The sequence below is a fragment of the Petaurus breviceps genome, unplaced genomic scaffold, assembly GCF_028583685.1.
Source record: "Petaurus breviceps papuanus isolate PSGF00001 unplaced genomic scaffold, PetGlider_PUasm1.0 90903, whole genome shotgun sequence".
NCBI lineage: Eukaryota > Metazoa > Chordata > Mammalia > Diprotodontia > Petauridae > Petaurus > Petaurus breviceps.
Genome location: NW_027187376.1, coordinates 6416777 through 6431384, shown reverse-complemented (window position 1 = coordinate 6431384; position 14608 = coordinate 6416777).

The window sequence follows — 14608 nt, the reverse complement described above, 5'->3', positions numbered from 1 at the left end:
AGAAAATAATAATAATAATGTTATTTATATATAGATATAGATATAGAGGAGGAGTGGGATGTGTTGGGTGGTTGTGTGGAAGAGGGGGAGAGAAGGAGAGTGAGAGAGAGGGAGACTGACAGAAACTGAGAGAGAGAGAGAGAGAGAGAGAGAGAGAGAGTTTACAGACATCAGGTTTAAAACCTTTAAGTTTTCTTCTAGGAAAATTGAAAATGTCTGTTGACATCTTTAGATCAAGTAAAATGCTCTTCAACATAAAAAAGAACTTTCCTTTTGAAAGACTTCACTTTATGAGCCCACAGTACTTTCTGATTTAGGCTCTGAATTGCTTATTAAGGAAAGAATTTTTTTAAACCACTTTCCATTGTACCATGTATTCTATTTCTACAATGAAATTGTCAGTTCATTTAAATGTTTATCATTTTTTTCCAACTTTTCCTACACAAGTTTAGTTTATCTTCCTTGATATTTAGACTATACACCTGCCCTTTCATATGCTTTCAAGAACGTCATCCAGAGAAGCTTCCACACTCTTTATAGCACAGTTAGAAGTTCATTACAACTTCTTCCTTTGAAGTAATTAATGAAACAACATTGATTTTTTTTTTAAAAAGCACAACTGTAAAATATAACCTTTTAACAAAGGAGAGTTTCTTAACTAGAGAACATCACAAACTATAAAGGTTATATGGAAAATAATTGTTATGTTCTATCATAAATTGACATTTAAGTGATGATGAAAGAACTTTTATATAGGTACTTTGAATCCTTGATATTCTATGGAAAAATTATGGGTATTCCCTTTACTAGAACAGATTGCAACCCCTCCAACACTTCTCCATCCATGTGTCTCTGGTCCATGTCTTCCTATAGAGAATCTACCCACCATACTTAAAGCTTTTCTGTGATTCTTTCAGTGTTTCTGTGGATACCAGTGCAGTATTACGATAATTGCCCAAAAACATGAAGAAGTTGAGGTTATGAATTTAAAATTGATCCAGATTATTGCCTAGTAGTGAATGGGAGCCAAAGTAAAATGATCTTGGTTTGGTTTCCATCTTTCTGCCTTTGGAACAATTCCACTAAAAAAATGAAGTGACTTGGCTGTGGTCCCATAGTTAAGCAGTGGTAACAACCAGAGCTAGAAAGCTAGACTCCTGATAATCTGTAACAATGAAGAAAAAGTCCATAAATTAGGAGAATTTCTTTCTAGTTCCAGGTTATTTGCCAGATTTTATTGTGTTCTCAAGCATGTAACAGAATCACAGACTCATATTTACAAGGAAGAAAACAAGCATTTATTAGATGCCTACTGTTTGTACTTTATAAGTATTATCTTAATTGATCCCCAGAATAATCCCAGGAGGTAAGTGCCATTATTATCCTTATTTGACAGCAGAGGAAAATGAGGCAGAGAGGTTAAGTGACTTGCCAGTGGTCACTCAGTGAGTAGCTTCCTGAGGTTAAATTTGATTTCAGCATTTTCATACACTGTAGCCTCTGAGAAGGGACCTCAGAGGACATCTAGTCTAACTTGTATCTGAATAAAATTCTTCTCTTCAACATGCCTGACTAGTAGTTACCCAGTCTTTTCCTGAATACTTCCAGGGCTAAGGAATGCACCACTTCATAAGGTATCTCCTGAAGTTTTCCTTAAATTGCTCTTTCTGTGACTTCCACCAAATTTTTCTAACTCTTCCCTCTTGGGCCAAGAATATCAATATTAAACACGCTTTTTATGACATCCATTGAATATTTGGAGATAACTATCATGTCACCCTTGAGACTCTTCTAGGCTAAAATCCTTATTTCTTTCAACAGATACTCATGCAGCATAAATTCAAATCCTCTCACTGTACCACTTACCTTCCTTTGGATTTTCTACAGCTATTTCTTCCTGTCCCTGCCCTTTAGATCAGAGGTTGTTTTTTTTTTTATTTTTTTTTAATAAAGCAATAGGGGTTAAGTAACTTGCTCAAGGTTACACAGCCAGTTATTTCTGGGTGTGGTGCTAAGTATCTGAGTCCGGCTTTGATCCCCAGGTCATCCTGACTCTGGGGCCGGTGCTCTTTACTTGCTGAGCCACCTGACCGCCCCTAAGCAATTGGGGTTAAGTAACTTGCTCAAGGTTACAAGACCAGGTGTTTCTGGGTGGGTGCTAAGTGTCTGAGCCCTGATTCGATCCCCAGGTCATCCCGACACTGGAGCCAGTGCTCTTACTCACTGTGCTACCTGGCCTTCCCTAGATCAGAGGTTTTCAACGTTTTTTTGTGCCAGGGACCTCTTTGGCACGTTTACAAAGCCTGTGGACCCCTCCTCAGAATGTTTTTTTTTAATTTAAGAAAATGATAAATATTTGTTAGAGGTTGGTGAAAGTAAAGATACAATTTTTCCCCATTCATTTCCATAGACACCCTGAAATCTATCCAGGGACTTTAATACCAGAATTCCTCTTTTAGGGGGAAAAAGGATTGTGAAATTAGCCCCCAAAGAGTGATATACTTTTTTTCATTTTAAATGGGATCATCCTTCAGAAAGGTGATATCAAGTTGATTTATTATAATTTTAGCTACTTCTAGTATGTTACCACCATCTAAAATTATTTTTTTGAGATCCTTTTTATGTTCTACTTCCTTGAAGTTCAGTAAAGGCCAGTTGAGATTTTGCTTTAATTTTACCTATATGAAATTGCATACTAGGTTATAGTTACATTTCATATCATATGTCAAGACAAATTCCAAATAAGTATATGATAGCTATAAATGGTAACATCATAAGCAAATTATTGGAGTGAATAAGAAACTAACTTTTAGATCTGGGAAGAGTTTGTGATCAAATAAGCATCCCCCAAAATTGAATAGATAATGTTTTTTACCTAAAATTAAAATTTGTTTCCACATATAAAACCAATGTGGTCAAAATTATAAAGGAAGCAGGTAACTGGGAGAAAAAAATCTTAGCAACAAATTTCTCTGATAGGGGTCTCATTTCTAGATAGATAAGGAACCAGAATCGATTCAAATTTATAAGAAAAAGAGTCATTCCATAATGAATAAATGGTTAGGGATGCAAACAAGTAATTTACAGAAGAAGAAATCCAAGTTATCAATAGCCACTGGAAAAAAATGCTCTCACTAATGATTAGAGAAATGCAAATTAAAATCTCTAAAGTACCACATCACACCCATCAGATTACTAAAAAGGACAAAAAAAAACCAAACCCCAAAATGACATACTTTGGAGGTCCTGCAAGAAAAGAAGCACATTAAGGGGGCAGAGTCAAGATGGCAGAGTAGAAGCAGGACTTCTGCATTGCTCTGGCTTCCACCTTCCCCAATCCATGTAAAAGGAGACTCTGAACAAATGTTGGAGCTGCAGAACCCACAAAATGACACAGAGAAGCTAACTTCCTTCTGAGGACAGCCTGGCAGGTTAGCAGGAATCTCCCAGGGCCGTGCTCTGGGAACCGAGCCCAGGCCGGCAAGAGTTGGAGGTTTTAGCCCCAGGGTGGGTCTGACCAGGCCCTGGCTGGAGGGACTCCAGATCACCAGCAGCTGTGGCTGTTTCCAGATTTATCAACACATAGATGCAAAGGACAAAGTGAGAAGTCAGTGCATTGTGGACTTCGGGACCAGTAGTTGGGAGAACTTCAGCTTTTGCCCCCAGGGCAAGAAGCCACTGAGGCACCTTGGCTCAGCCAGTGCCATATTGCAACTTTAGCTTCTGGCCTGCAGATGTAAGGGGACAAAGTGACCAGTCTGAGGGGTAATTGCTCTTGCTTTAACCTGCTTGGATCTGGATTGCAATCTCGGCTGGAGGTCCTGGGGTATGTGACCAGCTTGCCAGAGTGTGTGAATGCCTCAGAGAGGGCACCTAATTAATACCTCCAGCAGCTGAGAAAACTCCAGTATTTTGGACGAAAGCTCCCCTGTCTGGTGGCAGAGTCCTACTGTGGCAAAAAGTCCAGGGGTCAAGTGACTGAGGGGCAACGTGATCAGGCAAAGGAAGCAAAGCAAACAGAAGAATCCAACATTAGACTCCTATTTTGGGGACAAAAAGGAGAAAAGCATGGAACAGGAGGAAGACAGTGAAATCAGAACTCCTACACCAAAAGCTTCCAAGGAAAATACTAGCTGGTTACAGGCCATAGAGGACCTTAAGAAGCAGATAAGAGAAGTGGAGGAAAACTTGGGAAAAGAAATGAGAATGATGCAACTAAATTACAAAATGAGAGCCAACAGCCTGACTGAGGAAAATCACACCTTAAAACACAGACTAACTCAATTTGGCAAAGGAGGTTCAAAAAGGCAATGAGGAGAGGAATGCCTTAAAAAGCCGAATTTGCCAGATGGAAAAAGAATCTCAAAAGCTCAATGAGGAGAATCATTCCCTCAGATTTAGAATGGAGCAAAGGGAAGTTAATGACTTTATGAGAAATCAAGATGCTGTTAAACAGATCCAAACAATGAAAGAATAGAAGGCAATGTGAAATATCTCATGGGAAAAACCACTGACCTGAAAAATAGAGCCAGGAGAGATAATTTAAAAGTTATTGGACTACCTGAAAGCCATGATGTAATGGGAATGTAAATTTTGAAGATCTTCCCTGCCCCTAGGCTAAAATGCACCTGGAGCCTGGGGTGGGAGGCTTGTTTTTCAGTAGATACTTCTTGATTGGCCAATGAGTCAATAAGGTTGTTACATTCTCTGAGCCAGGAGAAGGCTATATAAGCCCTGATGTGTAGCTTTGTTTTGGGGCTCACTTTGAGAAGTGTTCTGTGATTTGATCTGGATTCTGGGAAGCCATTGTTGAGAGCCCCCCTCGGTTTTGAAAAACCCAGATGTTGATTGGGTATGGATGTAATGTTTGGACAGTTTGAAATCTGTCTACTTGATCTGTTTGTGTCCTGATAATTCTGTCTGTATATTCTGAAGTTCGGGGTGCTGACCTCTTTCCCCTGAACTAGGTAAACAATACATGTTTGACTGATTAAAGTAAGCTTATTAACTCATTTTGAGTTGCTTTCCTTTATCAAAGCAGATCCAAGACTTGTATTGGCAGCAACCCTGGGGATGCTGGGTGCTTGCTGCTACACATGATCAAAGAAAGAACCTAAAAATCATCCTCCAAGAAATTCTCAAGGAAAATTGCCCTGATGTTTTAGAACCAGAAGGCAAAACAGAGGTTGAAAGAATCCACGAATCACCTCCTGAAAAAGATCCCAAAAAGAAAACTCCTAGGAATATTATATCAGGTTCCAGAATTCCCAGATCAAGGAGAGAATATTATAAGCAGTCAGGAAGAAACAATTTGAATATTGTGGTAACACAATCAGGATAACAGAGGATCTGGCAGCTTCTACACTGAGGGATTGAAGGGCCTGGAATATGATATTCTGGAGGGCAGAGGAGCTGGGATTAAAACCAAGAATCACCTACCTAGCAAAACTGAGTATCATGTTTCAGGGGAAAATATGGTCATTCAGTGGGATAGAGGACTTTCAGGCATTCTTGATGAAAAAACCAGAGTTGCATAGAAAATTTGACATTCAGATACAAGCAAGAGAAGCTTGAGAAGGTAAACAGGGAAAAGAAATCATAAGGAACTTATCAAAGTTGAACTATTAACATTCCTACATGGAAAAACAATATTTGTAACTGATGAAACTTTTCTCAGTATGAAAATAGTTGAAGGGAATATAAATACATATATATATATATATATATATATATATATATATATATGTATGTATGTCTATATCGGAGGGTATACGGGTGTATGAATACATATGTGAATGTGTATAATATATATGTTTATGGGCATACATAGACAGAGGGCACAGGACCAATTTAATAGAAAGGGATGATACTTAGAAGGTGAAATTAAGAGGTGAGAGAGGAATATAATGAGAGATGGAGAGAGACAGAATGGGGTAAACTATCTCATATAGAAGAGGCAAGGGAAAATGGTTGCAATGGAGGGGAAGAATAGGAAGGCAAAAAGGAATGGGTCAACCTTATTCTTATTGAATCTGGCTTGGGGAGGGAATGACATACACACTAAATAGCTTATCTCACCCTACAGGAGAGTAGGGGGGAAGGGGATGAGAGGGGGGATGATGGAAGGGAGGGCAGGCTGGGGGGGAGGGAAGTTGGAAGCACCCACTTTTGAAAAGGGATGCGATCAAAGTAGAGAATAGAACAAGTGGGTGTGGGATAGGAGGGAGGGAAATATAGTCAGTCTTTTACAATATATCTAGTATGTTAATGTTTTGCATTAGCCACACATGTACCATCTATACTGAATTGCTTATCTTCCCAGTAAGGGTGGGTGACAAGGGAGGAAGGGAATGAATCTGGAATTCAAAGTTTTAAAATCAAATGTTTAAAATTATATATAATATATGTGTACATATATATATATATAATTTAAAGAAAAGAGGCAGATTAATACATTGTTGGTGGAGCTATGAAGTAGTTCAGGCATTCTGGAAAACAATTTGGAACTATTCCCCCAAACTCACTAAATTGTGCTTTCTCTTAGATCCAGTGATAAATAACTACTTATTAGGTCTATACCTCAAAGAGAAAAAAAAAGGAGGAAAATTACCTATATGTAGAAAAATAGTGGTAGTTTTTTTCATGGTAGTCAAAAATTTGGAAACTAAAGGGATGCCCAGCCTGTTGGGGAGAATCTAATCCAATTATAGAATATGAATGTCATTACCCTCTAAGAAATGATGAAATGGACAGATTCAAGGGAAACCTCAGAAGATCTATAGGAAGTGATGCAGAATGCAGAGAACAGAAGCGAAACAGTTTGTATAACAACTACATTATAAAGAAAAACTATTGACACATCGATGCAGCAATAAACCATGATTACAGAGTATCCCTTCTGGTCCTGTTAGCAGCTTTAGAACTTAAAGCTATTCCTTTTTCACTGTATCATCACAGAACTTCCCTCCATTCCTAGGACCTCCTCAGTCCTGAAACATTCAACCATCCCCTTGATCTTCTCAGTGTGGAGTATTCCTCTGTTAAGACCTGCTCCCTTCTCTCATTGGTGAGTTCTTTCTATGGCCCCTATTTTGGAGACTCAGACTGGTCGTCATTCTCCTCCAGGCACTTTTCCTGACTTCTGGACTTTGAAACCATGTCCCTACATCAGTTACCTTCCTTCTTCATCCTATTCTGTCTTTCAGCCCTCTGTTGTTTATTATTCCCCACCCACCCCCCACCCCCATGAGAATATAAGCTCCTTAAGGACTAGACTTTGTCTTTCTTTTTGCTTGTATATGTATCCCCAGTTCTTAATTCAGTGGTAGGCACATAGGTAACACTTAATAAGTGTCTGGTTCCACAGAAAGGTAATGGACTCAAAATTCAGAAAGAGACATACAATTTTGGGCATGTTCAATGAAGCAATTTGCTTTGACTATGCACATTTGTTACAGGGATTTTATTTTTTATTTTTTCTCTTCTTTTTGTTGTTATTCAGTTGGGAAGGAGAGTAAGAAGAAAAGATAAATGCTTATTAATTGGAAAAAAAGTCAAATTAAAAAGTCATAGCTATCTTTGAAGCTCCCAGATTTTCTTTTCTGAATCTTTTCTTGACAGTCATTGGTGTTCCGTTTTTACACAAGGGGAAACTGAGGCTTATTAGAGAAGTTAATTGATTTGACAACAAGTCACACATTTATAAACATTCACTGAATTTGAATTTCAATTCCTGCTAACTAATTAAGGAAAAAGATGGGGGAGAGAAGGTTTGTGAGTTGTTTTTTGTTTTGTTTTCTTTTGTTTTTGCATACCTTAAGCCTTCAAAGCTTTGGGTCAGACACATTTGACCCTGAGGCTGCCGACTGAATTCTAATAAATTCAGCTCTTCCATATATATTTATTGAGCAATGCAATGATTTAAGCTCTGGAGAAACAATAACAAAAATAATATCAAGTACAAAAGCAAATTCAACGGTTGCATTTAAGAAAGGCATAATGGGATGAATCTCTATCATTTAGCTGGAAAATTTCTAGGAAGCCATGAATACACCTAAAAGGTGAGAGAAAGGCTATGGTTAATAATTATAAACAATCTTTAAATGTCACATTACAGTTTTAAAAACAATTCTACACAGTCTCACTTTAGCTTCTTAACTCTGTGAAGTACTCTGGTCATTACTATTCCCATTTTACAAAAAAGGAAACTGAGGCCCAGAGAAATTAAGTGATTTGACCATAGTCCCATAGATAGTATGATTAAGAGACAGGATTTTGAACTCTTGATCCCAAGGTCTATATTTTTCCCACTACACCATTTTAAAGAAAAGGCTGTTTCACTTTTAAACTTTAAAAATTCCTGAGAATTTATGAGAGTCACAGAAGATATTTAGTATTTAGTTAGCTGTATTGACCTGTTTTGACTATTACTTTTCACTCAGGAGCAGCTGTAGATACCAAAGAAATAGATCTGTGACATTTTTGTTGTTCATTTTCCAGTTGTGTCCAGTTCTTCATAACCCCCTTTGGGATTTTCTTGGCAAAAATCCTGGAGTAGTTAATTCTCCAGCTCATTTTACTGAGGAGGAAACTGAGGCAAATATAGTTAAGTGACTTTCCCAGTAGCATGGCTATTAAGTGTCTAAGGCTAGATTTGAACTCCCTAAGATGAATTTTCCTGACTCCAGGCCTCCATTGTGCCACCAATATGCACTCTCTAATTATAATTATTATCTTTATTCCAAATTATCTAAGTTCATGCAAGTTAATTTTGTGCCCACTTGCAGAAATTAATGAAATACAAATGCACTCCATTCATATTCTCATGCCCATTTAACTACCCACTCTATTCCTTTTTCTTGATGTTGAGTCATTTCAGTCGTGCCTAACTATTCATGACCCCATTTGGGCTTTTGTTGGCAAAGATACTGGAGTGGTTTGAAATTTTCTTCTCCAACTCATTTTACAAATGAGGAAATTGAGGCAAACAGAGTTAGGTGACTTGCTCAGGGTCACAGAGTTAGTACATGTCTAAGGTCGAATTTGAACTCAGGTCTTCCTGACTCCAGGGCTGGCACTCTATCTACTGTGCCACCTAGCTGCCACTCTGTTCCAAGTACTTCTATTTGTTCTAGGAGACTTCATTGCCCCTTACTCCTCAGCAATTGTTTTATCTTAAAGACTGAGTCTCCCTATCTTGCCCAGATGAGAAGTTGAGGTTTCCTACAAGTTCATCATTTCTGCCACTCACTGGCACAGGAACTCTGACCCTTTCCATTTCTGACCTGGGCACATTTTCCCCTCTTTAGGCAATCTGAGGGGTGTGTGTGGTTTTTTGTGGGGGGTGGGGGGTTAGAGTTGGAATGGGCTCAATGAAATTTAATACAGTTATTGAATTGGCTTTGCTCAGCTCATCTCAGAACTCAGGAGATCTACCAACCTAGGTCTCCCTGATGGGAGATTACACATGTTAACACCATGTCTAGGTCCCCCAAATTGTTATGGTCAATGCCAAATGTCTCTCACCCCAAACACATCCAATTAGTGAATCTGCAAAGTTACTGTATTAGAAGCAAGACATCACCCATATGCTCATACCTCATGTCTCAGTAATGATAAAGTTTGGCATTTTTTTCTCTGGTGTCCTCGATTTCTTTTGAAGGGACTAATCATCTATGGACTTTCTCCTTCCTCTTTTCTGTCCACTAGATATATTTTCCCTTTACTTTGATATTGAATATTTTTTAAAGTAGCAATTTCCTCTAAACCCATCTTTTTTTTTTTATTATATTCTTCTTTGGCCTTCTCTTCTGTCTTTTGAAGAATTCCTTCCCAAATCTCTAATAGAAGTTATCCCTCCATATCTCTTACCCTCCTCCTCCCCTTTTTGATGCTGATTTACCTACCCCTTCTCATCATTACCTTGATAGAAATAAATACAATGAAATAATAGATCTCCTAGACCCAAGTTTTCATTTCCAGGCTTCTACTTTGTTGGGACATTCCATAGCCTTCATCAGATTTCAAATAAATCCTGGAAAGTGAAGGGACTTTAAAAATCCTTCCAAACAGTAGAGGAATTTGTTGTATTTTTAGAAGAAAGAGTGATCCATTTGGCATTAAAATTGCTAAGATTGGGGTGGCTAGGTGGTACAGTAAGCACTAACCCTGGAGTCAGGAGGGCCTGAGTTCAAATCTGACCTCAGACACTTTAGCACACACACACACACACACACACAAACACACACAAACTAGCCATGTGACCTTGGGCAAGTCACTTGACCTCAATTGCCCTCCAAAAAGCAAAAAATAAAAAAATTGTTAAGATCAAAGTCTTGCTCTTCCCTTTGACAAGTAACTTGGTGCTCTGAGTCTGTTTTCTTAGACCATCCTTATGTGATTTTCTGGGGAGTACATTCTTTATAAATGTTCAAGTGCTATATAAATATAAGTTATTAACAAATGATCATCCAGGCTTTTTTGAGAGGGACTCAGCCTCCACTGATGGGGAGCTCACTATTTTACAAGGTGTTCCAATTCATTGTTCCTAATGTAGATTATACTCTCAGGATGAGAAAAAAATATATAGGTTTAATGATTCCAACTTCTCACTTTAAAAAATGTAAGTTTTTACCTGCCACTTTTTCTTCCCTATAATTCATTCCTCTTCTTCATTCCTTCCCTTACTTCTCACAGTTTCTTTTTGATTTCTAGGCCAAATGAGATTCTAAAAATAACAATTTCAATGTTCAGATTAAGGGCATGATCTGTAAAAGGACCAGTTTATTTTTTTTAACTCAAAATATAATTCAGTGATAAAACTTTGGATGGAAACTTTTAGGTGGCAGTAAATCTTTAGAGTTCAGTAATAAGCCTTTGAAAGTACTGGTTTGTGAGGGAGACACTTCCTGATTAACGGTACAATATCAATTATATAAAACTGCAATGCTGTGATATTTTCAGAATTTAGAGTAATTTGACATTATGACATGAACTGCTGTGAAGTGTGATAATGAGCTGCCAAGTGTCATAAAGTGCCATGAGGAAAAAAAAAACAATCCTTTGCATTTAGGCAAAAAATGATTTTTTCCCCTCCTTTACTTAAGTTTAAGCTTGCTTTCTTGAGTGCTGTGAATATCCACAAGCACAAGCTTGACTTCCAGGAAATGAATAGTCTTCTCTCTTTTGCTTTCATGAATCAAATCTGAATGATGTAAATCAAATTTCTAGAAGAAAATAATAGCTTCTTTCATTAATTAGGAGAAAATATATGTCTAAGAAATGAGACATGTTAAAAGATATGGGTTTTTCTTTTCATCCTCTTGCAGAAGAATCCAGAGAATGTCGTTATGACTTTCAGAAAGTTATGCCTCCCTGAATATTGGGTGACAGACACTTGTCTGGGTCATTAAAAACAAATCCAGGTTATTAGAGGTGCAAAGCTAGGATGGATAAATGTTGGGATTATTCCACTGAGTTTTAATTTCTTAGGGGCAAAGAATGCCTCTCTTTCCCTGTCCCCAACCTCCTTGTGGAAAAAGGGACATATTTGTATTATAAACAAAATTCATAAGCCAGTTAGCAGATGTAAGAGCTTAGAGATCAAAGTAGGCAATGGAGAGAATTTTAATAGAGACAACTGTATGAGAAGCATTACGTGGTTGATAGAAGCATAACCAGTGCCTGGAGTCAATTGACCTTTGAACTTTCTCATCTCCCATCATTCCCCCATATGAACTCCCTAATCCAGTCAGACTGGTATACTCATTGTCCTCCTTACTAGCCATAGGGCATTTCCACATCAGTGACTTTGCTTATGCCAATGCTCTGACCTGGTATACCCTCCCTTATCTTTTCTGCCTATCTAGTACACAGGCCACATTTCTAATTTAATCTACATTGTCTAAACCCAGGTCAAGCATTACCATTATCAAGAATCTTTCATTGACCATTGTAGCTCATAATGATATCTCCTTTCTCTGAACTCGTGGTATTTAGGCTATGTAGTGCCCATTGGGCACTTAATCATGTATAGCCTTGTAATACTGAATAAATGTTGACTAATTTTTTTTTTATTTATTTGTGCCCAATCTGGCAAATTGCCTTTGAGGGCAGGGACTATGTATTACATGCTTCTTAATCCTCTCTCCATTGTGTCTAACGTAGTGTTTTATATTATGAACTTACTAAGCATTTGTCAATTAAATGAAGTAATGATACATTAGAAATCAAATACCTTCCATTTTGCCTCTTATTCAATAAGCTTGCTTTATATCCTTTGGATAGAATTTCCCAAAGTTTTATCGGAAGAGAGAATTTATAGGTATGATAGAATGAGACTTGGTATTTATAGGTATAATAGAATGAGACTCATAGTTATATATGGCAGAGGTGTTGCCTGTCCCTCCTTCCTAGCTCATTGACCGAATTATACACATGGTGGTGTTAGTTTATTATTAAGACCCCTCCCTGCTAGAAATGCCTGAGAACCACTGGAGGGGGGTGGAGATGGTCAGTGATTAGTGGTTCCTTGATCAACCAAGTCAATTTAGTGGATTCAAATTGACTGATTATTTAACTGAACCGTCTCTCTTTAAATTTACCAGTGATCTCTTAATTGCATTCCTCAGGCTTCATTATTTTAGACGTTTCTATGGCTTTTGAATCTATTAAACACTCCATCCTCCTGGTTATGTTATTCTTCCTCATCTTTCATGACATGGCCCTCTCCTGCTTCTCTTCCCCCCTATCCATCTTCTTCTCAGTCCACTTGCCTGAATCATCATTTATATCCTGCTCCCAAAACATGAGGGTCTCTCAAAGCTTTGTCCTACTGGCTCTCTTCTTTCTTCTTTTCTGTACCCTCTCTCTCGGTAATATCATAAAGTCCTATGATTGTAATTATTATCTCTATTTGATAACTCCAAAATATAACCAGGCCTCATGTTTCACTATGCATCACCAACTGGAAATCTCCTTCTGTGCTGTAGGGCATTTCAAACTTGATACTCCCCATATGGATATCATTCATTGCTCTCCTGAATCCATCCCTGCCACCCCCTCTTCTCTCCCCTTCCCTCACTCCTTCCTGTTTCTGGGGAGGGCACTGCCTTCCTTCTAGTCCTTGACTCTTCATTTTCCTTCAACCCTTTTGTCTAATCCATGGCTAAACCTTACAGATTGTATCTCTCACATCTTTTTGCTTCTTTCTGTTCACTCAGCAACTGCCACCCCAATTAGGGTCCCTTATCCCCCTTCCCTTAAACTATTTTAATGCCCCCTACATGGTCTTTCCCCTTTATATTCTACAGAGCTGCTAAAAGAATCATCCTAAAGTATAGCAATGACCTTGAAACTCACCTGCATGAGAATCTTCAGTAGTTCTGTCTTACATCTCAATTCAAAACAAATTTCTCTGCTTGGCTTTTAAATGCCCACAGAGGTTCCCAAACTTATTTTCCTACCACCACCTTAAAAAAAATAATTACTCAGTGGTCCTGATGAGGTATGGGCTCTGGGAGCCCCCTGGAGCTCTCCTTGAGTCCTTGAGGTACAGGCTCTTGAACTCTGATTAAATCCTCTCATTTGATGAGGCATATTGCCTTACATTGTGGCTGAACCCAAGCCTCTCTTACTGGACTTCCCACCCTCTGTTACTACACTTCCTACCCTTGAGCCTATCAAAGTATAGATCCACCCTTGAACTGGCCTAGCCCACCATTGTTTGTGGTCTCCAGGTGTACTTCCCACCCTTAGTCACTTGACCTCATTAACTCCTCCTGAAGACCCTCCCCAAACTCCTCCTCTAGATGACCCCTAGATTCACAAACATGAAGACAGGATGGGGTCTTATATACAGAAGGTTGTGGGAGGAATCTAGTGGTGGTCTAGAGGAGGAGTTTGGGGAGGGTCTTCAGGATGAGTCAGATAAGGTCAATGAGTGATTAAGGGTGGGAAGTCTAGGAGGCCACCTGGAGATCACAAATAATGATGGGCTAGGCCAGTTCAAGGGTGGATCTACACTTTGATAGGCTCAAGGGTGGGAAGTCTAGCAACAGACTTCCCTCACACAAATGCCTCATCAAATGAGATGATTTAATCAGAGTTCAAGGGGGGTTCCCAGAGCCTGTACCTTAAGGACTCAAGGAGAGCTGGAGGGGGCTCCCAGAGACCATACTTCATCAGTCCCCTAGGGTTAGGTTGTTAGTGAACCCTTATTTTTATACACTCCCCCCAATTGTACCTGAGGGTACTTCCATCTCCCTGGATAATTCCAGTGCCCCCTAGGTTGTGGTATGGCCCACTTTGGGAACCTGTGCTAGAGTCTAACTCCAGCCCACCCATGTAGACTTAATGTTTCATATTCTGTATTCAGGCCAATTAATCTGCTTTTCTCTTGAACTTGATATTCCATCTCTTGCCTCTGCACCTTTGCTAGGTTGTGTGTCTGACCTGTGTGATTTTTCTCTCCTTGTCTCTGCTTCTTAGAGTCCTTAGCTTATATCAAGAAGCAAGTCATATGCCACTTTCTACTGGAAACCTTTCCACCTCCCCAGCCAGTGGTCTGGTTTCTCTCTCTCTCTCTCTCTCTCTCTCTCTCTCTCTCTCT